This window comes from Oryctolagus cuniculus, chromosome 7 (genome assembly GCF_964237555.1).
Source record: "Oryctolagus cuniculus chromosome 7, mOryCun1.1, whole genome shotgun sequence".
In the NCBI taxonomy this organism is placed as follows: domain Eukaryota; kingdom Metazoa; phylum Chordata; class Mammalia; order Lagomorpha; family Leporidae; genus Oryctolagus; species Oryctolagus cuniculus.
In genome coordinates this window covers 14,139,650-14,164,270 of record NC_091438.1, presented here as the reverse complement: position 1 = coordinate 14,164,270, position 24,621 = coordinate 14,139,650, and the positions used below count along the sequence as shown (strand labels likewise).

Here is a 24,621-nt window from a genome sequence, read left to right as displayed (position 1 = left end):
TCTACCACTGGCTGAGTTAAGATAAACTCCGAAAGGCACCCTTTGGGTGACCAGAAACCATGAAGACAAAGCACAGTCGCAGGGCCTGAGTTGCCCACTGCACGCACAGGGACTGCAGGGTGCACAGCTCAGCCTCCCTCTCCCTTGGCTGTCCACAATAGCCCAGAAGGAGTTTGGGTCCTGACCTGGGGTGACTCTAACCACTGCTAAGTGGTTAAGCGAGCTGCGGAGACGCCTTGTGAAGACGCGCCCCATCTGAGCTGTGCTGCTCCTGGAGGCATGCGCACTGAGATGCTTGTGCGGGAGTGTGTTCCAGTGTGCAAGGGAGAAGGGAGGGAGGGAGAGGAGGGGAAGGATGCAGAACACCTGCCAGGTGGAGTGAAGTTGGGGGAGAAGGCACAGTTCCCTCTTGTAGATCGCATGCAGCTCCAGGTGACAAGGCCGAGGGACTATTGTTCTTTCAACATAGCTTTTGTAGCAGCATCGGAAAGCAAGTTGGCCTGAAGTGTGGGCAGAGCTGAGGAAGGGTGGGAGAGAGTCCTGGGCACTCTCTGATTGGTGGGGCAGGGGTCCTTTTCCTGGGCTCAGGCAACTCGGATCCCCATCTTCCCAGCATCCCAAGCGCCCCCACACACACTCTGTGAAGTCTCCCATTGTGACCAGCAGGGCCCACTGTGCAGAAGCAGCCCAGCATCTCTTCTGTCTGTGCCCAGGGCTCTCCCAGCCAGCTGGGAACCAGCGGGCAAGTTCAGGTTAGCGGGCAGCCCTGGCTTCCAGGTCCGCCGCATCTTGGCTGTGAGCAGAGAGATTTCCCTTGAGAACACATGGTTGGAATCCACTAGCGCAGCCCCAGGAGGGGGTGAACAATGCGCCTGGTCCCACGGGGCTTGCAGCTCAAGTTCCCCAGGAGCGCGACTGGGGCCAGACGTGGAGGACTTTGTGGGACACAGGTGTTCTGTCCCCTGGCAGCCTCCCGCCCCCAAACCCCCCTGCCCTGAAGCACCCCCTGCCTCAGCCCTCCTCGGGCCACAGACTGAGACCCATGGTGGATCTGAAGAAACCTCTGCCCTCCATCTGCTCCTGACATCTGCACAGCTCTCATCACAGCGGGAGGGGAGCACCCAGCTGAGGAAGACTCTGAAAACCTAAGGAACCTGGATCTCCCCTCCCCCACCCCATCCCCACTTCCTGGACAAGATGCGTCATCAAGCAAATGGAACTCTCCACAATCTGCCCAAGTGTTAACACGCTGCACTTGTGGCAATAAAACACTTGAACCTGGCCCAGGTCTGTTTTCCTTGAACTTCAAACTCTTCCGGATTCCTTCTCTCACTGAGTGAGACACTGGGACAGGGGCCATCCCGTGTGAGGAGGCGGGGCCTGACGTTAGGACACGCCCCCTCTTCCCTCCCCTGGTGCAGCTGATGCTTTGTAAGGAGACTGAAGTGGCAGACGCTGAGTCGTGACTGCAGTATCAGTAACAGTGTCTTTATTAGAGAGTCACAGCGTTTCCCCGGGACAGTGAGGCAGCATCCTGGCAGGTTCCTCCTCCTTTGTTCCTTCCTCCCTCTTCTGCAAGGTTTGGGGTGAAGCACCCCACCTCTAACTCTTGAGATTGAGCCGGGCCGAGGAGAGGCCATGAGTTTTCATTTTAGATGCTGGTGCTCAGCCAGGGGTTGCAGGCCTGTGGGGCGTGTTGGACAGAAACAGCTAAGTGGATTAAGCTGTTCTCCTGGAGAGACAGGAGAAAGCTGAGCCGTCCCTCTGTGTCCCCTAGATGCTCGGGGAGGGTTGCAGATGGACGCTCATGTGATGGGCCTGCCCTTCAGACTGTCTCAGAAATGTCACCCCTAGCCTGCTGTGGCTGTGGCCACCATGCTCCCAGCTTCTCCTTTCCTGGGAACTTTCTCACAGGGAGTACAACTGGCATTTTTTAAAAAAGATTTATTTATTCATTTGAAAGGCAGATATGGGGGAGGGGTTCCATCTACTGGTTCACTCCCCAGTTGGCCACAATGGCCAGAGCTGCTTCGATCTGAATCCAGAAGCCAAGAGCTGCTTCCGGGTCTCCTACATGGGTGCAGGGGCCCAAGGACCTGGGTCATCTTCCACTGCTTTCCCAGGCCATAGCAGAGAGCTGGATTAGAAGTGGAGCAGCAGGGACTCAAATCGGCTCCCATATGGGATGCCGGCACTGCAGGTAGTGGCTTTACCCACTATGCCACAGTGCCGGCCCCATTATTAGTTCATTTAACAATAACAACATGTGGCTGGCATTGTGGCACAGCGGGTTAAGCCACCACCTGCAATGCTGGCATCCTTGTATAGGCACTGGTTCCAGTCCTGCCTGCCCCACTTTTGCTCCAGCTTCTTGCTAGTGCACCTGGGAAAGCAGTAGAAGACGGCCCAAGGACTTGGCCCCTGTATCCACATAGGAGACCCGGATGGAGTCCAGGCTCTTGGCTTTGGCCTGGCCCAGACCCAGCCTTTGAGGCCATTTGGGGAGTAAACCAGTGAATGGAAGGTCTCTCTTTCTCTCTGTGTCTCTTCCTTTATCTCTGTAACTCTGCCTTTCAAGTAAATAAAATAAATATTTTAAAAAAGAAGTGTAGCACATGCAATTATCTACCGTGGATAATACTTGTTACCGACAGTAAATGGCTATGTAACTTTACATCATTAACCTCACTATACTTTTTATCTCAGAGTGACTGTAAATATACACACGCCATGTGTGTGCTTATACAAACACACACGTACCGAGAGGGACGGAGAGAGGCTACAAGGGACCGCTCACATTTACTGGGGAGGTGAAGTCCAAAGATCTGCAGTCAGCAAACTGGAGACCCAGGAGAGCTGAGGGTGAGAGTTCCACTCTGAAGGAAGGAGAGGGCCAATGTCCCAGGCTGCAGACAAACAGGCAGAGCGGGACCACTCTCCTTTCTCGTGCCTCTCGGTCCACCCAGACCCCCAGCTGATTGGATGACTCCCACCCACGTTGGGGGGGTGTGGCTTACTTTAGTGGGAGGGGCGTGCCTTTCTTCAGGCCACAGATTCCAATGCTGGTCTCTTGCGGAAATGTCCTTGGGTCCCAGGCAGGTGCACGCCCCAGAATGAACTACTATGGCTGGTGACGGTTGTCTGGGTTGCTCCCTTCCTAGAACAGGGCAGAGCGCACGCGTCATCCAACCCAGTTTTATTGTTTGCATAGAGAGCTAAGGGGAGATACAGCCCTGGGAAGGCAGGAGGCCCCAGCTCCCGGCCTCACTTGGGAGCTGACTGGCTGTGCCCTTGCTGTAGGGGAAGCTTTGGGCCGGTCACCCTCACAGCTCTTGTAGCACAGTCGTTGACCCCTGAACAGCTCTGCAGAGCATGGCTGGGGTGAACGTTGGTGCTGGTCCCTTCTGCAGCTGCTGGCCAAGGCTTTGGATCAGAGAGAACTCAGGTTCTGGGCGGGGAGGCCTCGCAGGGGTCTCCAGCAGGCCCTACCACAGTGCCCACAGTCCTCTGACAGGGTCTGGCGTCCTGAGTCCCAGTTTGAAGGCCCTGTCAATGTTTGCATGGTGTTCTGCAGAAATCTGCTTCCAAGCAGGCACAGTTGAAGTCAGTGCAAACACTGTTCTTTAGTCTATCCAAATGGAAGACGATGTTTTCTCTTCCCGACTTGCCACCCGCAAAACTTGGGTGATTCACCTACCTGATCCTTCTAGATATTCAAGGATGGAGGCATCAGATGCCAGCGGTGAAGGGACCTCTGCAGCCACCCAGGACGCCGAGGCACAAGGGGGAAAAACGGAACTACAGCCCCATCCTACACCAGGGCGTCTAGGAACCATTCCCCCCAGCCAAACCCCATTCTCCTCCCCAGGCTGATAGAGCAAAAGCAGGAAGTGAGAAATAAACTCGAAGCAGATATCAGTGCCCTGACATAGACATCAAACTTCATCGACTGAAGAGGTAAATATTGACAGAACTTAAATACCAAATCAATAGTTACCCCGAGGGACAGCACGGCCTGAGTTGGAAGTTGAGATCTGCGTGTTCCAGCGCATCGCCGGTCCCCCAATGTCTTTATTAGGTGTGTCTGGCCCTTTCCACAGTGAACTAAAACTGGAAGATGTGCTCATAGATTTCTACAGGGCGCCAACACTGCGGGCTGGAAAGAGGTTCTTGATCACCAAGGGAGCTCATTCGCATTAACCGAGGACCCGCCCCCGAAAGCTGGGTAAGGATCCCAGAATAAGCCAGCAGTCCATTTGCTCACAGTGTTGGCTGAGAGGTCACCCAAACAGAAACTTCCAGCCAAAAGGCCACCAGGTCCCCGTTCGCTGGGCTTCGCCTTGTCCATAGCAACACGGCGCGTACGCTGCACCTTGCGGCAGGCAGGGCACCACCCCAGCCCCAAATGTGGAGGAGGCCAGAGACCACGGCCCCAGCAATGCACACTTCATCGCCAGCCTTTGCAGGCACCGAGGCAGGGTTGATTGTTTGCTTAGGAGGACTTGTAGTGGGTGAGAAGCCTTAAGAAAAGACGACCATAGAAAAGAACCCAGAAGGGAAGCCTGGGCGATTCTGCCCACCAATTTCCCCCTCTGTGATTGGGAAAGACATGGATACCCTTCAAGGTTGAAGGGGCGGACCCTGTGCATGGCCTCCAGTGGCCCTGGGTCCGTGCACGCTGCCTCATTCCAACTTCCCACTGGTGGGGGAGACCCTGAGGCTGTTGAAGCTGCCCTGCTGAAGGTCACGGTCGCTCTGCTTTCCTGCTTCTCAGTTAGTAAGTTTGTCACCAGAGTGGTGATTCCCAACCTGGTGATTTTCACACCTGGAGGTGTGAAACAGATGCTGGGGTGCCCCCACACCAGTCAATTCTACCCGAACATCAGCCAGGGAATTCCAGGCCTCGGCTTCTTTTGAAAGCTCCTGGTTTCTCCGTGCTAATTAGCTTTCCATGCAAAGTGTTTTGGTGAGGATCCTGACACTCACAGGGTCTGGGTCTAAGGGCCTGTGAGGCCTGAGTTGTCTGCACACCTGGGACTTGGTTACCCTCAGGTGCTTGGGAAGCGGGCTGTCCCCAAGGAGGGGTTACCTGTGCTGCAGGTGATGCCAAGCTCAGAACACGCAGTTAAAGCGGCCAGCGGGGCAGCTGCGTGAAGGCTGGGGCACTGCTCAAGATCCCTCAGCACTTAGGCCCGGGCCTCCTCCTGTGGGAGTGTGGCTGCTGCCTGCTCACCACGGGGCCCCTCTCTGGGATCGCCATGAGACGGAGGGAGCTGCCCTCTGTGTCCAGCCACTGATGGATGGGAGGTAGAGGCTTGGTTCCCTGTCCTCCGAGGGGCCGTCCCTGCTTCTGAGCTCCCCGTATGACCAGAGGCCTGGCGGAGGCTGCTCAGCTGCTCCTTCCACCTGTCCCATTTCCCTGCCGCCCCACGGGTGGGGTTCCCCAGAGTGCTTCCCGGGAAGCTCCCTTACATTTCGGCCCTGCTGGCCGGTCCCTGGTCCCTAGGAGCCTGACCCGGGACAGTGACCTTGGGAGGGGAAGGAGCTGCAGAGGGTGTCTGTGGTGACGTGGAGGGACCCGGGGGACACTGGGCACACCTCTGCCAGCATGCGTTCGGAGAACAGGGACCATGCTTGTCTGGCTCACTGATGCACCCAATATCCGTCTGAGTACCCTGCCTGTGTAAGGGCTCTCAGTCATGTTTCGGGGTTGGTGGCCTTTAGTGTTGTTGCTACTGTTGTTTGGGCTGAGTAAGTGAAGGATTCTTGAATTGGCTCGGATTCTGATTAGACATAAAGAGCAAGTGTTGAATGGACATTTGGTGCAATGGTCAATCCAGCTTCCTGTAATGCAAACCCTGAGGGGCAGCAGGTGGTGGCTCAAGTACTTGGCTCCTGCCTCTCATGTGGGAGACCCAGATGGTGGTTTCAGCCTGACCCAGTTCTAGCCATTGTGGGCATTTGGGGAGCAAACCAGCAGGTGGAAGATTTCTGTCTGTCTGTCTCTATGTCTCTGTTTTTCAAATAAAATGAAAATAATTTGTTTAAAAGGACAAATGTCGATGGGGAGGAAGGTTGTCACTTTTTCTAAGAGGAATTGTCGGTGGTGTGAAGCGAAGCTACACTGACAAGTCCTGGGACCCAGACAATGCTCTCAGGGGATGCTCTCACTCACAGGATGAGCCGCTTGGGAGGTGACCAAAAGACACAAAAAGCATGGGTCAAGAGATGGGGAAATGTCACAGGCTAATTTTCTGGGAGATTGCACCCAGTGGATCAGAGTTCTTCCCAGGGCTCAGCAAATTGGACCTTGTGTTCTCTGGCTCCTGTATCCCCAGTTCTGAAGAAGGGAGAAGATGTGGGTCCACCCCTCTGGGATCAGGAGTTATGTGGCGGGGGGGGGGGGGGTTGTGCATGTGCAGACATTCTAGCACAAGGAAGAAGGCACACATCAAGGACACAGCAGCCCGAGGGCGTGCGCCTCAGACATCCATCCACTCAGCACTCATATACTAGGTCAGGACTGGTGTGTATCAGGTGGGGTCTTAGGTGCTGGTTTATAAAAGTGAATGCAGCTGGTCGCAGCCCAGGCAGGAGCAGGAGAGTGCTGATCGTGGTCCAAGCAGTGCTACAAGGATGGTGCCAATTGAGGGGGGTGGATGACTGCTCAGTGTCTCCCAGCTGGGCCCAAGTTGCCCGGATCCTACTGGGCTCCAAGAACTCCTGGGACATGTGTGGGATACTCAGAGGGTCCTACTGTGCAGTGCAGAGACAAACAGGACGTGTGACTTCCTCTGTTCTGCTGGTGAGGTGGCTAAGGGCACTGGCTCTTAAATCCTGCGAGTGTGAGTTCAAGTTCTGCTCCCTCACGAACCAGTAGTTGGAGCTTGGGCAAGCCCGGACTTTTCTCATCCCGTTTTCTCACGTGCACAATGGGCGGTCCTGGAGCTGAGCTGCAATGCACAGCCCCTGTCCTAAAGCAGCTCTTTATATCACCGGAGTCAGCGTTGATGCTTACCATTGATGATGAATAAAACACCGTCCTCGGCTTCCATTTCCCTGTCTGTGAAGTGTTGAGTTGATACTGGATGATCTCAAGATCTCTTCTGTTCTCCTGCACCATAAGGATGGCTGATTGGATCAGTTTCCAGTTGCCATGGAGATGAGGTTGCTATGAGGACACTGCAATTCAAGCCGGCTTGGGCTGCAATTCTGGTGGTGGGCCTGGCTGGGCCTGGAGTGGTGCTGTACCCTCCCTCACATGCATGCCTGCCTGTGGTGTGTCTGGCACCCTGGAAACCAGAGTGGGGGACCCCTCTGAGGGAGAAGCATGAGAAGGTGGTTTGGGAAGTTCCACTCCTCTTCCAACATCTGCCTGAGCCTGTCTGCCCATCTGAGAGGGAGTTCTGCAGCTTCCTGTCTTCAGAAATCATTAGAGAGTAGCAAGGGCATGATGACCATGAGGCTGGGTCAGAAAGTGTGTCCCGGGAGCGTGGCTTTTATTGTCACTCCAAATCTCCTGATGCCTGACCATTGCCGCAAACTCCTGCCTTCTCCCTGAGAGACAACCCAGCTGGGTCAGGCATTTAACTTTCACTTCAGCCCCTCCCACTCCTTCTCTTCTTTTTAAAAAGATTTATTTAAAAGACAGAGTTACAAAGAGAAAGGAAGAGGCAGGGAGACAGACAGACAGACAACACGCGCACACACACACACACACACACGCAGATCCTCTGTCCACTGGTTCACTCCCAAAATGGCAGCAGACAGAAAGGGCTGGGCCAGGCTGAAGCCAGGAGCCAGGAGCTTCCTCCAGGTCTCCCACGTGGGTGCAGGTGCCCAAGGACTTTAGCCATCTTCCACTGCTTTCCCAGGTGCATTAGCAGGGAGCAAGATAGGAAGTGGAGCAGCTCAGACTCCAACTGGCACTCATATGGGATGCCAGCCCTGCAGGTGGCAGCTGAACCTACTACATCACAGCCTCGGCCCCATTCCATTCTTTTTTTTTTTTTTTTGACAGGCAGAGTGGACAGTGAGAGACAGAAACAGAGAGAAAGGTCTTCCTTTTGCCGTTGGTTCACCCTCCAATGGCCGCCGCGGCCGGCTCACCGCGCTGATCCGAAGGCAGGAGCCAGGTGCTTCTCCTGGTCTCCCATGGGGTGCAGGGCCCAAGCACTTGGGCCATCCTCCACTGCACTCCCTGGCCACAGCAGAGAGCTAGCCTGAAAGAGGGGCAACCCGGACAGAAGGACAGAATCCGGCATCCCGACCGGGACTCAACCCGGTGTGCTGGCGCCACTAGGTGGAGGATTAGCCTAGTGAGCCGCGGCGCCGGCGCCCCCATTCCATTCTTAAAGAAACAAAAAGTTCAGGAGGAAGCACCTGGCTCCTGGCTTCGGATAGGTGCAGCACCGACCATAGCAGCCATTTGCGGGGTGAAGCAATGGAAGGAAGACCTTTCTCTCTGTCTCTCACTGTCTAACTCTGCCTGTCAAAAAAAAGAAACAAACAAAAAGTTACATAATAAACAAGGGCCACTGTAAAAGCTTCCACCTGTACAGACAAGTGCAGGACAAAGTAAAAGTCCTTCTCCTCTAGCTGTCATCCTCTCTTCTCTCCTGAAAGTGCCACCATGAGCCGTGTGGTTTTTTCTCCTACCTGGTGTTTTGCAGAGAAGAGACACCATGGATCATTAAACTGAAGCAAAATGCAGTGCCACCTTTTTGATTTTTCACTGATGGGCTCCTGCTAACACAGACTGGTTGGTAGCTCGGCTTTTTCATGCAAGAGAAGGACTTGGAGATCTTTGCAAATAAGTTCACCGGATGGACTTACACACCAAGAAAGATCCTGTAAATATTTGTTAAAAGACTTATTTGTTTGAAAGCCAGAGTTATGGAGAGAGAGAGAGCGAGCGAGCTTCCACTCACTGGGTCATTCCCCAGATGACCACAAGAGCCACTGCTTGCCAGATCGAGCCAGGAGCCAAGAGCTTCTTCCGGGTCTCCCATGTGGGTGGCAGGGGCCCAAACACTAGGGCCGTCTTCCACTGCCTTTCTCAGGCCATAGCAGGAAGCTGGATTAGAAGTAAAGCAGCTGGGACACAAATTGGAACCTATGTGGGATGTTGGCTGTCACAGGTTTACCCTCTATGCCACAACTCCAGCCCTCCCCATAAATTTTTTATGCCAATGATTTTGAAATTTAAAAATATATATATTTAGGGGCTGGCGCTGTGTGGCTTAGCAGGTAAAGTTGCCACCTGCAGTGCTGGCATCCCATATGGGTGCCAGTTCGAGTCCCGGCTGCTACTCTACCAATTCAGCTCTCTGCTGTGGCCTTGGAAAGCAAAAGAAGATGGCCCAAGTGCTTGGGCCCCTGCACTGCATGGGAGACCGGGAAGAGGCTCCTGGTTCCTGGCCATGGATCCCATGTCCAGCCAGTGTGGCCATCTGGGGAGTGAACCAGCAGATGGAAGGCCTTTCTCTTTCTCCCTCTCACTGTCTGTAACTCTCTCAAATAAATAAATGAACAACATTTTTTAAAAAGTCACAGAAAGTGTATAGTATGAAAAAACTATGCTTGGCTTTCAAATTTTTTTTAAAGATTTATCTATGTGAAAGTCAAAGAGAGGAGCTGGTGCTGTGGCATAGTGGGTAAAGCCACTGCTGGCAGTGCAGGCATCCCATATGGGCACTGATTCAAGTCCTGGCTCCTCCACTTCCAATCCAGCTCTCTGCTATGGCCTGGGAAAGCAATAGAAGATGGCCTAAGTCCTTGGGCCTCTGCACACGTATGGGAGACCCAGAAGAAGCTCCTGGCTCCTGGCTTCCGATCAGCCCAGCTCTGGCTGTTGCGGCCAATTGGGGAGTGGATAGAAGACCTCTCTCTTTCTCTCTCTCTCTCTCTCTCTCTCTCTCTCTCCCTGCCTCTCCTTCTCTCTGTGTGTAATTCTGACTTCCAAATAAATAAAATAAATTAAAAAAATATCTTCCATCTGCTGGTTCATTCCCCAGATGGCCACAATAGCCAGAACTGGGCCAAGCCAAAACCAGGAGCCAGAAGCTTCATCTGGGTTTCCCAAGTGGGTGGCAGGGGCTTAAACGCTTGGCTCATCTTCTGCTGCTTTTCCCAGACCATTGTCAGGGAGCTGGATCAGAAGTGGAACAGCCGGGAAAGAGGTGGCTGCTTTACCCACTACACTGCACTACCAGCCAGTTAAAATTTTTTACACTTAACCAAACTTATCTTCTTTTTTAAAGAAAAGATTCATTTATTTTATTTGAAAGTCAGGATTACAGGGAGAGAGAGACAGAGGAATCTTCTATCTGCTGGGTTATTCCCCAAATGGCCACAAAGGTCGGGGCTGGACCGTGCTGAGGCAAGGAATCAGGAGCTTCATCTGGGTCTTGTATGTGGGTGCAGGGATCCAAGACTTGGGACATCTTCCACTCCTTTCCCAGCAGCATTAGCAGGGAGCTAGAACAGAAGTGGAGCAGACAGGACTCGAACCGGAGTCCATATGGTTTGGCAACACTGCAGACAGCGGCTTAACCTGCCATGCCACAGCACTGGCCCAGGTAGACTTATCTTTTAATTCCACTTTTCATGAACTTTTTGAAGTATATGGTTGCACTTAGGGTCTAGCCAGATTGTCCAGGATGAGCAATTCTCCACAAGGTCTTTACCTTAATCACATCTCTTGCCATAGAAGGTAGCACACTCCAGCCCCATTGTCACTACTTCCTTTGAGTTCTGAGCTATGACCGTCTGCACCACGCGAAGCTGTCCACCCGTTTCCTGAAAGCTGTGTCACAATGTTTAATCTGCGGCCCGGCTGGAGCTTACCCTCCCGGCACCAGGGGCTGTCTCTCACACAGCTCATTCTGTAAAGACTGCTGGGCACATGGAGACGATTGCTCAAGAAGCCTCGGTCAACGGGTCTCTGGTTCCTGATGTCGTTGCAAGGGAGACTTTCTCCTCTGCAGCCATTCCTGCCCACCAGCAAAACGCGCACCCTTCTTAGATTTGGGGAAAAGCTTCGCTGCTTCTTTTTGCTGCTTCCTGTGACCTTGTAAGTGTGACTGGTCTCTCACAGTCTTCATCTCTGCAGATGAAGAGGGTGGTCTTCCAGCTTTCTTCCGTCTGCATGTGTGTGCCCCCATCTCCCTGCTCACCCCTTCCACGTGCTGCTGGGCTTGTCATTTTCCCAGAGGTTACCTTAAGACATCTCAATCTTCTCTCCAGACTCCCTCACCTACTGAAGTAAGTCTTACAAGGCCAAGTGCATCCTTAGAATGTTAAAACCAAGCCTCTGGGGGCTGGCGCTGTGGAGTAGTGGGTAGAGGCACTGCCTGCATGTGGCCATATGGACGCAGGTTCAAGGCCCAGCTGCTCCACTTCTGATCCAGCTCTCTGCTGTGGCCTGGGAAAGCAGTACAAGATGGCCCAAGTCCTTGTGCCCCTGCGTCCGCATGGGAGACCCGGAAGAAGCTCCTGGCTCCTGGCTTTGGATCGGCACAGCTCTGGCCGTTGCGGCCATCTGGGGAGTGAACCAGTGGATGGAAGACCTTTCTCTCTGTCTCCTCTCTCTCTGCCTCTCTTCTCTCTCTGTGTAAATCTGACTTTCAAATAAATAAATACATCTTTAAAATAAAATAGAAAACCAAGCCTCTCATACAAATATGGAATCAATGCATGTCATAGATTTATCAACCGTGGAACTAGCAAAATAGTGGCGTTTGTTCAAACAGGGGGACTGGGGGACAGATTTTGTTTCATCAGCCAAGGCAGGCGTGGTAAAGGCAGCCTGCTAAGTGAGGGCAGACATGAACCACGCCCTGCAGGGAATAACACTGCAGGCTTTGGGGTTGTCTTCTGTTTCAGACAGAAAGCATTTGTGTCTCTGCTGACAAAGAGTCTGCAAACTAGCGTGTAACTTCAGAAAGTCCAATCAATAGTCAATAGCAAGTCAAAGTAAGGGATTTTTGATAATTAAGCAAGCTATGGCCTGTGTGCAGGCCAGTTTAGGTTCCAGGGTGCAACTGGGTACTGGGGCACAGACAACCATTTGCCTTACTGCTGCCGAGTATTGGGTTTTCCTTATGTAAATGTAGGACACGTGAGTCGAGCTTCCTGGGTGTGAACACCAGGGCCCAGAGCCCAGCCAGCCCCGTTCCTTCCCTGTGCCATGGGTCTCCCCAAGGCTCCCTGAAATTCCTTGCACAGAAACCAGAGTGCTTTCTCCCAGAGGGAGAGGTCGGAGTCAGGAAAAAGAATCCTTGCATCGCATAGCCATGGGACAGTTCAGTGAGAGCAGTCGGAATGCTGCAAGAGCAGGCTTGGATGTGCGGGGAATTTGGGGTTTAATGGGAAGCTCCCCAGAATGCCAAGGATGAGAGAGAGGCCAGAGGGAAGCACCTTTTCTGGAAGTTCCACAGGTGCTCCCTGAACAGCGACGTGAAGCCAGCCAGCGCCTCTCTGGCGTGACAGGTGTCGCTGCCTTCTCCCCTCAAACAGCCTCCAGCCTCACCTGCTCGTCTCTGGTCATTCCCAGAGCCCCATGATGGCAACTGGAGCACGAGGCTCTTCTCCTCGTCACTCCCCATGTGAGCCAAGAGCCCTCCAGCACTCATGACCTTTTGGGTAGGACGAAGGGAAGTAGCGTTCTTGGTCCCCAGCCGTGATCTGTAGCACGGAGACAACCTCCCCAGCCCAATCCGCATCTCAGGACTATTCAGAGCACGAAGAGATGCAGGAGATGTCAGAATACTTTGAAAAACCATGTGCTGGGACTGGCGCTGTGGTGCAGCATGTTAACACCCTGGCCTGAGGTGCCGGCATCCCATGTGTGTGCTGGTTCTACTCCTGGCTGCTCCACTTCTGATCCAGCTCTCTGCTGTGGCCTGGGAAAGCAGAAGAAGATGGCCCAAGTCCTTGGTCCCCTGCACCCACATGGGAGACCCGGAAGAAGCTCCTGTCTCCTGGCTTCGGATTGGCACAGCTCTGGCTATTTGGCCATCTGGGGAGTGAGCTGGTGGATGGAAGACCTCTCTCTCTCTCTCTCTCTCTCTCTCTCTCTCTCTCTCTCTCCCCCTCTCTCCCTCTCTCCCTCTATCCCTCTCTCCCTCTCTCCCTCTCCTCTCTGTGTAACTCTGACTTTCGAATAAATAAATAAATCTTAAAAATAGATTTGTTTATTTATTTGAAAATTGGAGTTACAGAGAGAGGGGGAAAGAGAGCTGGGGATGGGTGGGGGGGAGAGAATTTTCCATTTGTGGTTTCAGTCCCCAGATGGCTGCAACGGCCAGGGCTGGGCCAGGCTGAAGCCAGGAGACAGGAGCTTCATCCGGGTCTCCCACGTGGGTGCAGGGACCCAAGCATTTGGGCCACCCTCCAAGGTTTTCCCAGGTGCATTAGTAGGAGGCTGGATTGGGAGTGGAGGAGCCGATTCTCAAACCGGCACCCATATGTGAGACTGGCATTGCAGACAGTGGCTTTACCAGCTATGCGACAATGCCGACCACGCGACAGCTTTCTGATCACAATTGTGCTGCTTTGGGGACTTTGAGTGTTCCTTTGGGGACAGGTATTTCCCTCGTGAGAGAAGGAAGTTCTCCTAAGGCTGCCTTGCATGCTTGGCCATTGTGAGTCGTGTGTGAGATGCAGAGCCCCCGCCAGCACTGGCATTAGGACAGACTGAGCCAGGCTCGCGGGTGTCCCTTGAGGGTCTCGGCCTCTTGTTTTCCTCTAACTCACCCCATCCCCAAGTGCCGTGGTCTCAGCCTCACCTCTCCATTCCTCCACATCAGTCCCCTTCTCTCCTTTCAGGCCCAGGTTTCTGCTGCCACCAGGTGTACAGATCACCTGGTTCCCAAGCTCTGCTCCAATCGCCCTGAGTGGCTTTCTTTTTTCTTTTTCTCTTTTTTTTCTTTCTAAGATTTGTGGCACAGCAGGTTAACACCCTGGCCTGATGCGCCAGCATCACATAGGGGATGTGCCCCTGCACCTGTGTGGGAGACCCAGAAGAAGCTCCTGGCTCCTGGTTTTGGATCAGCTCAACTCTGGCCATTGCGGCTAATTGGGGAGTGAACCATTGGATGGAAGACCTCTCTCTCTCTCTCTTCTTATCCTAACACTGACTTTCAAATAAATAAATAAACCTTTTAAAGAAAAAAAAGCTCTGTTAAAAAAAAAACATGTGCTTTCCAAGAAATATTTTTTTAAGTTCGTTAAGAAATAATTATACCCTGAGTGCAGATCTCGGTTCAATGGTCTCGTAATGTGCATCCCAGTGCCTCCAGCTTGCCTGAGCCTCCCTTCCCTCATCTGTCAAGGGGAAGCATCAGCAGGAGCTAATGTTTCTGCTTCTCGGCTTGTGGGGTGGATTAACTGACGTCTTCCTACGACGTTGGAGGTGAACTCTGTTCACATCCTTCCTACAGGGGAAAAGTCTGGGCTCCAGGCACCGTCAGCAGATGACCACATCCCTGGCCAGCTCCCAGGGGCAGGGTTATCTCCAGAGCTCCCAGCCCAGCTGCAGACCCACCCCCAGGCCAGAGAGCAGTGGGGGCCATCACCAGCCTGTGCTCAGCGAGGGCTGCCTGCTGTGTTGTCACCAGCATGGTTGTGACCACCAGCCCAGGACGTCAGGGTCACCCAAAGCTGTACACTTCTCATAACAAACCATCCAGCCCTGCAATGGCTTAGAGCAACAGCACCTGCTTTTTTGAGATTCTGTGACTCAGGTGGGTGGTTCTTCTCTGGACAGTGTCCCATGGGACCGTGTCCCTTGTTAGACCACAAAATGTTCACCAAACGTGTCCTTGCCAAATCCCTCCTACCTGGGGGAGGCTGCTTGGGGCTGATCTCTAAGGAGCAGAAGCCAGAGAGGCAGCGTGGAGCAGGGACCCTACCAGGGCGATAATGAAGACAGCAGGCTGCACGGAGGGCGCACCCACAGCCCCGTGGCAACTGGGGCCAACTCTGGTTCCTGGATGCTGGGTGTGTGAGGGCTCATTTTATGTGTCAGCGTGGCTAGGCCACTGCACCCAGGGGAGCCGTGAAACACTCGTCTGGTTCTCACCATGCAGAGAGATGAGCTTGACATTTCCATCAGCGGATATGTAGTAGAGCAGATGACTGTTCCTAACGTGGCTGGGCCTCAATCAGACAATGACCTTAAGAGACAGTGTATGTATGTGTGTGTGTGTGTGTGTGTGTGTGTATACAGCCTGAGAAAGGAATTCAGCCAGCAAAGGGGCTTCAGGTGCAAACTGCTACAACCACGCCTCCCTGGGTCTCCAGCATAAGCACACGAGCCAATTCCCCACTCGCTCTTCTCTGCATGCGTGCACACACACACATGCACACACACACACACATGCACACATGCACACACACACACGTGCACACATGCACACACACACATGCACACATGCACACACCTACGGGTTCCCTTTCCAGGGAGGCCCTGACTCACACAGGTGTTCTGGGGCCTCAGGAAGGGAGGGTATGCAGGCAGCAGGGGACCCTGGGAAATGTGTCCCATATCAGCAAATGTCAGTCCTGCTCGTTCTAAAGGCCCTCACAGGCTAGCAGGGTAGGGGCAGAGCGAGGTGAAGATAAGCTCGGCTGACACACACTGGGATGTCTGGGGAGGCCCCACGTCTCCCTGGAGCCTGCTGGGGGCTCCTCCCCACTCCCCCTGTGGGTTCAGTGTCTCCACCCTGCTGGCTGAAGATCAGTCCACCCCACATTCCCAGAGCTGAGCATGGTGGGGCTCAGGGTGCCATGCAGGGGTCCTGAGTCCCTCGCAGAGCTCAGACTCATTGCCATGAAAATGCCTCGGTATCATTTTTGTCCTCTCTGTCACACATGTCCATCCGGTGGAGTTTCCTGAGGCTGAAAGATTCAGGATCTGACAACAGACCAACCTGCTAAACGATAAAGGATTTGCAAAAAAGGAGAAGCAGCTCCATTCTTTCCTGTTGTGGACAATGTGCTTACTTTGCATAAATGTTATGTATGATAAGCAATGGGTGTTATTTAGCAAGGGTTTAGCTGTGGATATTTTTGGTGTCTCAATTTTCCTTCCTGATGTGGCCCATACTGAGAGGTACAATCAAACTCTTCAGGCCCTCTCTTTTCAAAAGCATCCCCAAGTGAGAAAGTTTGAGAACACAACTTGCACATTCTCCCCTCTTTCTGCAAGTAAATCTGAGGCCTGAGCAGCCACAGCAGCTGGCAGGGCCAGGTGCCTCCTGAGCTCTGCCAGCCTGCACTAAGGGGCAGGTGTCCTTGCCCCTACGGGGGTGGGCCTGGCTCAGAGCCCCCGACCCCACGAGGAGGGGCCTCCCCAGTGCCCACAGCCCCCATGTACCGCTCCCTGTCCCCCTGAGCTCTGTCAGTCTGTCTCCTGCCCTTCATGTCCCTGCCTCTCCAGCCCACCCAGGGCCTGTGCAGTCACTGCTCCGTAGGTGTTGGTTGAGTTGATAAAGGACCCGCCCTATAAACAGAGGCCAAGGATGTAGGTTTGAGAGACTGGCAGGAGGGCCACCCTGAGCCTGGGCCCTCAGTGTTCTCCCTCAGCACCAGGAGGTCTATGTTGACCCCCACCCCCCCTGAGGCCCTGGGCAGCCCTGACTTGTGAGCTCCAGGCTGGGCCTGGCTGGCCCTGCACCCTTGCTCAGCAAACCCCAGCCCCCTGGGCTGAGGCCCCAGATCAGCCCCACCCCTTAGGAAGCCTATATCAGCCAATGGTCTGGTTTGCCAAATGCAAAAAGTAAAAAGAAAATAGGTGGTACTCGCTTCAACGACACAGCTGATTGCACTGTTGCCAGCACATGACCCTTCCCACAGGTAATTCATGCAAAATGTGCCAGGGACCAGTGCACTTTTGGGGGCACTGATTCTTTAAGATCCAGTGTGTCCCTGCGATGTATAGCCATAGCACCTGCCAGTTCCGAGGCCCCATTATCAAGCACCAACCTGAAACATAGTCCCAAAGATCAATACAAACGCGTTTAAAGGGAAAATGATTTTCACCGCTTCCGTCTGTCAGTTTAAATTTGCCAGAATTAAAAATTTGGTTTCCAGCCAAAGCAGTGTACCCTTTCCAGGCGGGTCTGGTGGGAGCAGGCTCTGCCTGGTGTGACTGCCACTCAGTGGCCGTGTCTGGTACTGCAGGGTCCCGCTGGGATTTGAGAACATTCCGGCACTGTCATGTGTGCTCTTGCTTGAGTTTTCCAACATTTTTTTTTTTTTTTGGTGGGGAGCAGGCATGTAAGAAGAGACTACATAGATGAAAACAGTGGGCAGAAGTCTGGGGTTGTGTGTGTTCCATTCTGTAACCAAGACTGGAGGATTGAGCAAACAAGGGACAGGAACAGCTGCAGAGAATCCCAACTCTGGAGCCTGCTTTTCCAAGCATGCTGCAGGAGAGCTTGTCTTGCAACATTGCACTCACAGGGGTCAGACCACCACCCCCGGGAGCAGTTAGAGCACCAGGAAGCCCACTGGAGTGAGATCTCCGTGACCTAAATTGAACTGTCTTCCTTACAGTACATTATCTGCCCGGGAGGAGACAGCCACCATTTTCTGAACAGACAGTGTAGGGAGATGCGTGTGGCTGGTGTGCATGGGCAGGAGGGGCGGCCCCCGGTGCTTTTGCTGTATCCCAGACACTCCTCTTACCTGGCATAGCCCTGTCACCTTTACCTGTCCCAGGTACATGGAGCTTTCCTCCTCCGAGCAATGCCCACTTGAGGCTGATTCATCTGCGACACCCCAGCAGATGGAGCCCTGTGTCCGGTAACATTTCCAGGTCACCAAGTCAGGGCAGGCAATCTTTGCAAGAAAACCTTGTCTTCCTGAGACACGAGCTTAGATAGTAATAATTGGGATCCATCGAACGCCTGGAAGGCAAGAGACTCGCAGACAATAACTGGAAGAGAGTTTCCACTAGGGTTGCCACAACGACACATCCCAGGCTGGGCACTTTCCACAGCAGGCCTTTATTTCCTCGCAGTTCTAGAGTCAGGGTGTCCAGGAGCCAGGGGCCATCAGCACTGGTGTCCCCTGATGCCTGGCTTTCTAGCTTGCACCTGCTTGTGTTGGAAAGAGAAATCACTTCCCCTCTTCCTATGTGGCTACAGTCGGGCCCCGCCCTTATGACCCCACTTAACTCCTCCTCCTTAGAAGTCTTGTCACCAAGTAAAGTCACGTGGGGATTAGGGCTGCAACCTGTGATTTTTGGAGGACACAGTTCTGTCCTTACAGTAGTCGTTGGCCCATTTTATAGCTAAGCAACTGAGGCTCCGGGAAACTCTGGCTTGCTGAAGTTCACACAGAGGCAGCGTCAGATCATGGATGCACTGGGGCCTGAGACAGGAGTCTCATCACCCCACAGATTGCTAAAGGGCCTTGCTCGTCTCTCTCCAGCTGCCCCGGCTTCCGCACAGAAGGACGCGTGATGAGAAGACTCCCAGGGTGCATGAGGGCTGCAGGAGCCAGGAGTGCTGTCTGGGCAAGCTGTTCTGAAACTTGAACGTGCACCAGACCCTGCCAGGCTCATTACAACACGCAGGGCTGGGCCTGCCCCGCGGCTCTGACTCGGGCCGTCTGGGGTGGGGTCTGGACTTTCCACTGCTAACCAGCTCTGCTGTAACTGTTCTAGGCATATTCCAGAGGGCACACTGCATCGTCAGGAGACGTAGGCCATGACAACACAAGTCATTATCACCATTTGTAGCAACTGTCACTCTCTTTCTTTTTTTAAGATTTATTTATTTTATTTGAAAGACAGAGTTACACAAAGAGACAGAGAGAGAGGTCTTCCATCCACTGGTTCACTCCCTAAATGGCCTCAATGACCAGAGCCGAGCCGATCTGAAGCCAGGAGTAGGAGCTTCTTCCTGGGTATCTCATAAAGCTACATGGGCTCAAGCACTTGGGCCACCTTCTGCTGCTTTCCCAGGCCACCAGCAGGGAGCCGGGTCATTGGCAGAGCAGCCAGAATTAGAACCGGTGGCCGTATTCGGGATGCTGGCGTCACAGGTGACGGCTTAACCCCGCTACACCACGGCGCCGGCCCCCACTGTCACTTTCTATGTCCTGGGGGATTAGCCTCCAAATGCGAGTGGGGATGGGTGTCCCTGCCCTAAGCTGAACAAGAGTGGGTTCCACTTCTAGCTCGACAAAGGCCGACTGCTTCCTTCATGAGATTTTGCTCAGTCCTCATTAAACTTGATGAAGCTCACGTAGTTGCATGAGTGAGTGGATGTTTGCAGTAGAACCAACTTTATGCTTGAAGATCAGATTTAGCAGGCCTCACTGATTGGGGTGTTCCCCGTCCCCAGCTCTGACAGCCCTTCCTCCTTGGACCTTGGCCCCACACCTCACAGTTCACTGCACAGAAGCGCTGTGAGCTTGGCCGTGACACATCTGTAATCAACACTGCCCACTTTCCCAGGTGCCTCCGTGTGTCTAGGAAAGGACCCAGGGGAGACCCAGGACTAGGAAAAGGCAGGGAGAGACCTCGACCCCTAGGAGGGAGAAGAAACCCAGGCCTGAAAGGAGAGAAGGGGACTGATGTGGGGGAATGGAGAGGTGAGGCTGAGACCACGGCACTTGGGGATGGGGTGAGTTAGAGGAAAACAAGAGGCCGAGACCCTCAAGGGACACCCGCGAGCCTGGCTCAGTCTGTCCTAATGCCAGTGCTGGTGGGGGCTCTGCATCTCACACATGGCTCACAATGGCCAAGCATGCAAGGCAGCCTTAGGAGAACTTCCTTCTCTCACGAGGGAAATACCTGTCCCCAAAGGAACACTCAAAGCCCCCAGACAAAGCAGCACAATCATGATCAGAAAGCTGTCGCGTGGTCAGCATTGTCACATAGCTGGTAAAGCCACTGTCTGCAATGCCAATCTCACATATGGGTGCCGGTTTGAGAACCGGCTCCTCTACTCCCAATCCTGCTCCTTACTAACGCACCTTGGAAAGCCTTAGAGGGTGGCCCAAATGCTTGGGCCCCTGCACCCATGTGGGAGACCTGGATGAAGCTCCTGTCTCCTGGCTTCAGCCTGGCCCAGCCCTGGCCATTTCAGCCATCTGGGGAGTGAAACCACAAATGGAAAGCTCTCCCCTTCGCCCATCCCCAGCTCTCTTTCCCCCTCTCTCTGTAACTCTGATATTCAAATACATAAATAAACCTTTTTTTAAAAAAGATTTATTTACTTATGCAAAATTCAGAGTTACAGAGAGAGAGGAGAGGCAGAGAAAGAGAGAGAGAGAGAGAGAGAGAGAGATCTTCCATCTGCTGGTTCACTCCCCAGATAGCCACAATGGCTGGAGCTTCACCAATCCGAAGCCAGGAGCCAAGAGCTTCTTCCAGGTCTCCCACATGGGTGCAGGGGCCCAAGGACTTGGGCCATCTTCTACTGCTTTCCCAGGCCACAGCAGAGAGCTGGATCAGAAGTGGAGCAGTCGGGACTAGAACCGGCGCCCATATGGGATGCAGGCACTTCAGGCCAGGGCGTTAACCTGCTGTGCCACAAATCTTAAAAGGAAAAACAAAAAGAGAAAAAGAGAAAATAAATCCACGCAGGGCGATTGGAAGCAGAACTTGGGAGCCAGGTGATCTGTACACCTGGTGGCAGCAGGTCTGTGTCCGCAGGATCAGGGAAAGGCCCGAGAGAAGAGGGTGGGGTTTTGTTTTGTTTTGCTGGGGGGCGGGCTGCTGGTTTTCTGCATGTGTGACCCCCTAATCCTTTGCAGAGACAGGAGTTGCAAAGCCCGGGTCACACTTCTCTTGGTTCTAGAAAAGCGTGTAGGTCACTGATTTTCCATCAAGCAAGGGAACAAAAGGTCACCTGACCACATCCCGTCACTTGGGGCATCCCAGCATTGCCATAAATGTCTGTTAGGGATTGCAGTGAAGACCCGGACAGCACCCCTGGCACAAACCCACCCCTCCAAAGACTGTGAAGAAGTCGGCTGATTGTATGCCTGGCAGAGAATGGCCACAAGATAACGAGAGAAAGTGTGGGGGGTTGAGGGGGAGCAAGACTCGGGGGGCTCAGGACGAGAGAGAGGGAGAGGCTCCTGGGTTCCACCAATGGGGAGCATGCAGGAACCAGGCCCCAGCCAACCTTTTAAAAGCAAAACGAGGTCCTCTGATGGCTGCACACGTGCTGAGTGGTTTTGCACAGAGCAATCTGGGAATATGTCAGGTGCCCCCTCCTTTGGGCCCCTCATGCTTTCTCGGTTCCAGAATACTTAGCACCCCAAAGTCAGAGGGGACAGCGGAGGGCCGTAGAACAGTCCTCTATCACCCTCGGGCTCCCTGGCATGTTGGGAAGTCGAAGCCTCTGTCAGCTCAGAGGCCCTGGAACCCTCCCCAGCTGCAGTGCCCTTGCCACATCTGGCCCAATGTGGTGCAGATGCCTGAGGTCCGGGGCTCTGTGCCAGACCACCTGGATGCGCACTGCTGGTGTTGTCTGTCGCAACCTCCCACCCTGTGCTCCAGACCTGAGCAGTACCCTCTCCAGCTGGGCCCTGGGCCAGGGGCCCGTGTGGAAGATGGACTCTCAGGGTGAGTGGTCAGGGTGGCTCTCACCTGCCTGGAGGCACAGCTGAAGACCCCTTCCCCTAAAGGCTGCAGCTGGTGCGCTGGGTACTGTGGCTCACAGGGGAGTTTGAGGAGGGAGGAGGCTTCCCGGGAGGGGTTGGGGTGAATATCCTGGAGACCACTTTAACCATGGCACCTTAAGACATGTGCCTTCATTCCCTGTCCCTGCTGGGCCTGCAACAGAGCCACCCATGGAGGAGCGTGTGTGGATCACAGCCGTCAAACATCTAAGCAGAGACAGGAAGTGGCGGGCAGTGGCAGGAAGACATGGACCCCCGGCCCTCTCTCCCTGGCTCATTTCCCACATCTCTTCTAAGAGCTTTCTTTCCTCTGCATCCAATGTAAGGAGGGGGTGCTCAGGAGGAGGCCTCTCCATTGTTTACGGAGGACAGTCTGCTCTGACAGTGCCAAGCATTTGGAAATGGGCTGCTTCTTGGTGGAAAACCAGAGCGCTTGCCTCACCAGCTGGAAAGGGCTTTGCTGTGAGCTCAGGGGCCCCCGGCTGGGCTGGGGCTGCTGTCTGGGAAGCTCCAGCCAGGCCCTCCTACCCAGACACGGAGAGACTGTCCCTGCTGGCTTGGAGATCTCTGCCTCCACGTCAGGCTGTGGCCTCTGTGGCCTCTGGTTTTGTGGAAGGGCTGGACTCACCTCCCACACCCACAGCAGGTGTAGCCTTGCAAGAGGAGACGATGCCAAAGAAAACACAAGAAAACACGGCTCAGTTTTCAAGGCAGCTGATATCTGTTGAGAACTTGGCACCCGCCCATCCCCAGTCTGCCAGGTGCATCAGGGACAAAGAGGAAGTATGTGGCCCCCAGTGGCCTGGGTCTGAAGGTATGGACTCCTAGTGAGCCCAAGCACGAGTCAGGGAGCTGGAGCCTCTGGGGCAGTCAGGTGATAACTGTGTGCAGGTGATTCCGACAGACTGGCTGCTGCTCTGTCTCATCTGACACAGGGCAGGGGACAGGGAGGGACCATCAGGGCAGGTGTCCCGCTGTGTCATGCACTAGAGTGAACCTTCAGGGCTGAGTAGAATTTGCCTAGACCAAGCAGGGACAACAGGGATGAGTAGGATTTGCCTAGACCAAGCAGGGACAACAGGGATGAGTAGGATTTGCCTAGACCAAGCAGGGACAAAGGTTTGGGAGTGACCCCAGGCCGTCAAGAGGCCAGCTGCCAGTCAGTGGCCCTCTTGGTGAGTGTGGGGAGGGGACATGCATCTCCATGACTGGCTCCACAGACCCACTTCCCCTTGAGACGGCCTCCTTGTACTTCCAGGCCTGGCTGGGGGCGCCTACCTCACACTCTTGTTAACAGGAATTAGACAAGTGACAATAATTAAGACAGAGAATTCAGAAAAGCAGAATGAAAATAGGTGCTCTCACTGGTCTCCAGTTCTCATACGGGGGGAATGGAGACCATGTGGGGCAGAGTTAACCTGACCTAAAGAGAAGTCTGGACACAGTAGTTGTTGCCGGTAGCGGGTGTAGGGGCGCTAGCAACGCCGGGCGGCCTCTCCCCCACCCCTCAGGCCAGGCCCCAGGCTCGATCCCTCCCCCCCCCCCCCCGCTTCCTCCTCTCCCCGCCCGGGTCAGGCACGGGAAGGTCCAAGCCGCTGCCGGGTGCCTGAGGGCCTTCATGGCCGCCCCCACAGATCCCAGTGGAGCCGCCGAATCTCTATCTGGTGAAGCTCTACATGTATGACCTGTCCAAGGGCCTGGCCTGGCGACTCAGCCCCATCATGCTGGGAAAACAACTGGAAGGCATCTGGCATACCTCCATAGTTGTGTACAAGGATGAGTCCTTCTTTGGCAGTGGTGGGATCTCCAGCTGCCTGCTGGGAGGGACATTGCTTGGGCCCCCAGACTCTGTGGTTGATGTGGGCATCACAGAAGTCACAGAAGAAATCTTTCTGGAGTACCTGTCCTCCCTGGGGGAGTCTCTGTTTCGAGGTGAGGCCTACAACCTCTTTGAACACAACTGTGACACCTTCAGCAACGAAGTGGCACAGTTCCTGACGGGGCGGAAGATCCCTTCTTATATCACTGACCTGCCCTCTGAAGTTCTCTCCATGCCCTTCAGACAGGTGCTTCAGCCCCTCCTGGACTCCATCCAGATCCAGCCTCCTGGGGGGAGCACCGTGGGCAGACCCAATGGCCAGAGCTAACAAGACCACATGGGACCACCCTGCCTCACCAGGGCTTTTCCTCTTTAAACAAAACAAACCCTACCAGATTTCTATTTTATAATTTTACATCAGAGCTAACAACCAGGGGACGGCTTTTTAAATATCCCAGGGAATGAGATCACCAGGCTGCACATGGGACAATGCTGCTAAGGAACAGAGCAAAATGCCACCCCTTCCAATAGTATTACACTAATTTATTAAGGCTGTCTTGTCTGTGAGTTCACTTTTGACGCTGTTTCCTAAGCGTCCTCCACACTGGAGAAGGGGGGGGTTGGTTAAGCAGCAAGCAAGAAGCACAATGTGGGGGAGCCCCAGCCTGGAAGTTCTTTGCAGAGAACACCCACGCTGCACTCAGCTTGCTGGCACCTGTGGGAGCCAGGTGAGCCCAGCCACATCTGTTACCTCCTAGAGTTAAATGAACCAAAGGATTTGGCGCACGGTGACTAGCCCAGCCTAAGTGAACTCAGCTACGACCTCTCTCCCTTCCCTCCCCAACCCCAGCAAAGCTGTGGGGCCAGAGCTGGAGCAACCAGCACCTCAGGACTGAGGGAGAGTGACAGCAAGGACCAGAGCAAACAGGACAAAGCCATTCCTCCCTGCACCGAACTGATGGCTGCCCTCAGGCCACTCCCTCAGCACGGCCATCCTGGCACAGCTGGCGAAAGTCTGGGATGCAGGGCGGAAACCAAGCCTTGTGCCTGCAAATCTTGGTGCAGGTCATTTGCAGCCCCTGTAACCACCCGTCCAGACCAACAAACAGGCTGCAGCTAGGTACCAAGAGGGCTGACACCTGGCTCTAGAAAAA

The 24,621-nt window shown here is 54.1% G+C and overlaps 1 pseudogene; it reads left to right on the top strand.

The window, feature by feature from the left end:
• Positions 1-24,085, top strand: part of LOC138850333 (desumoylating isopeptidase 1 pseudogene) — a 29,604-nt pseudogene extending 5,519 nt beyond the window's left edge.
• Positions 24,086-24,621: the final 536 nt, after the last annotated feature.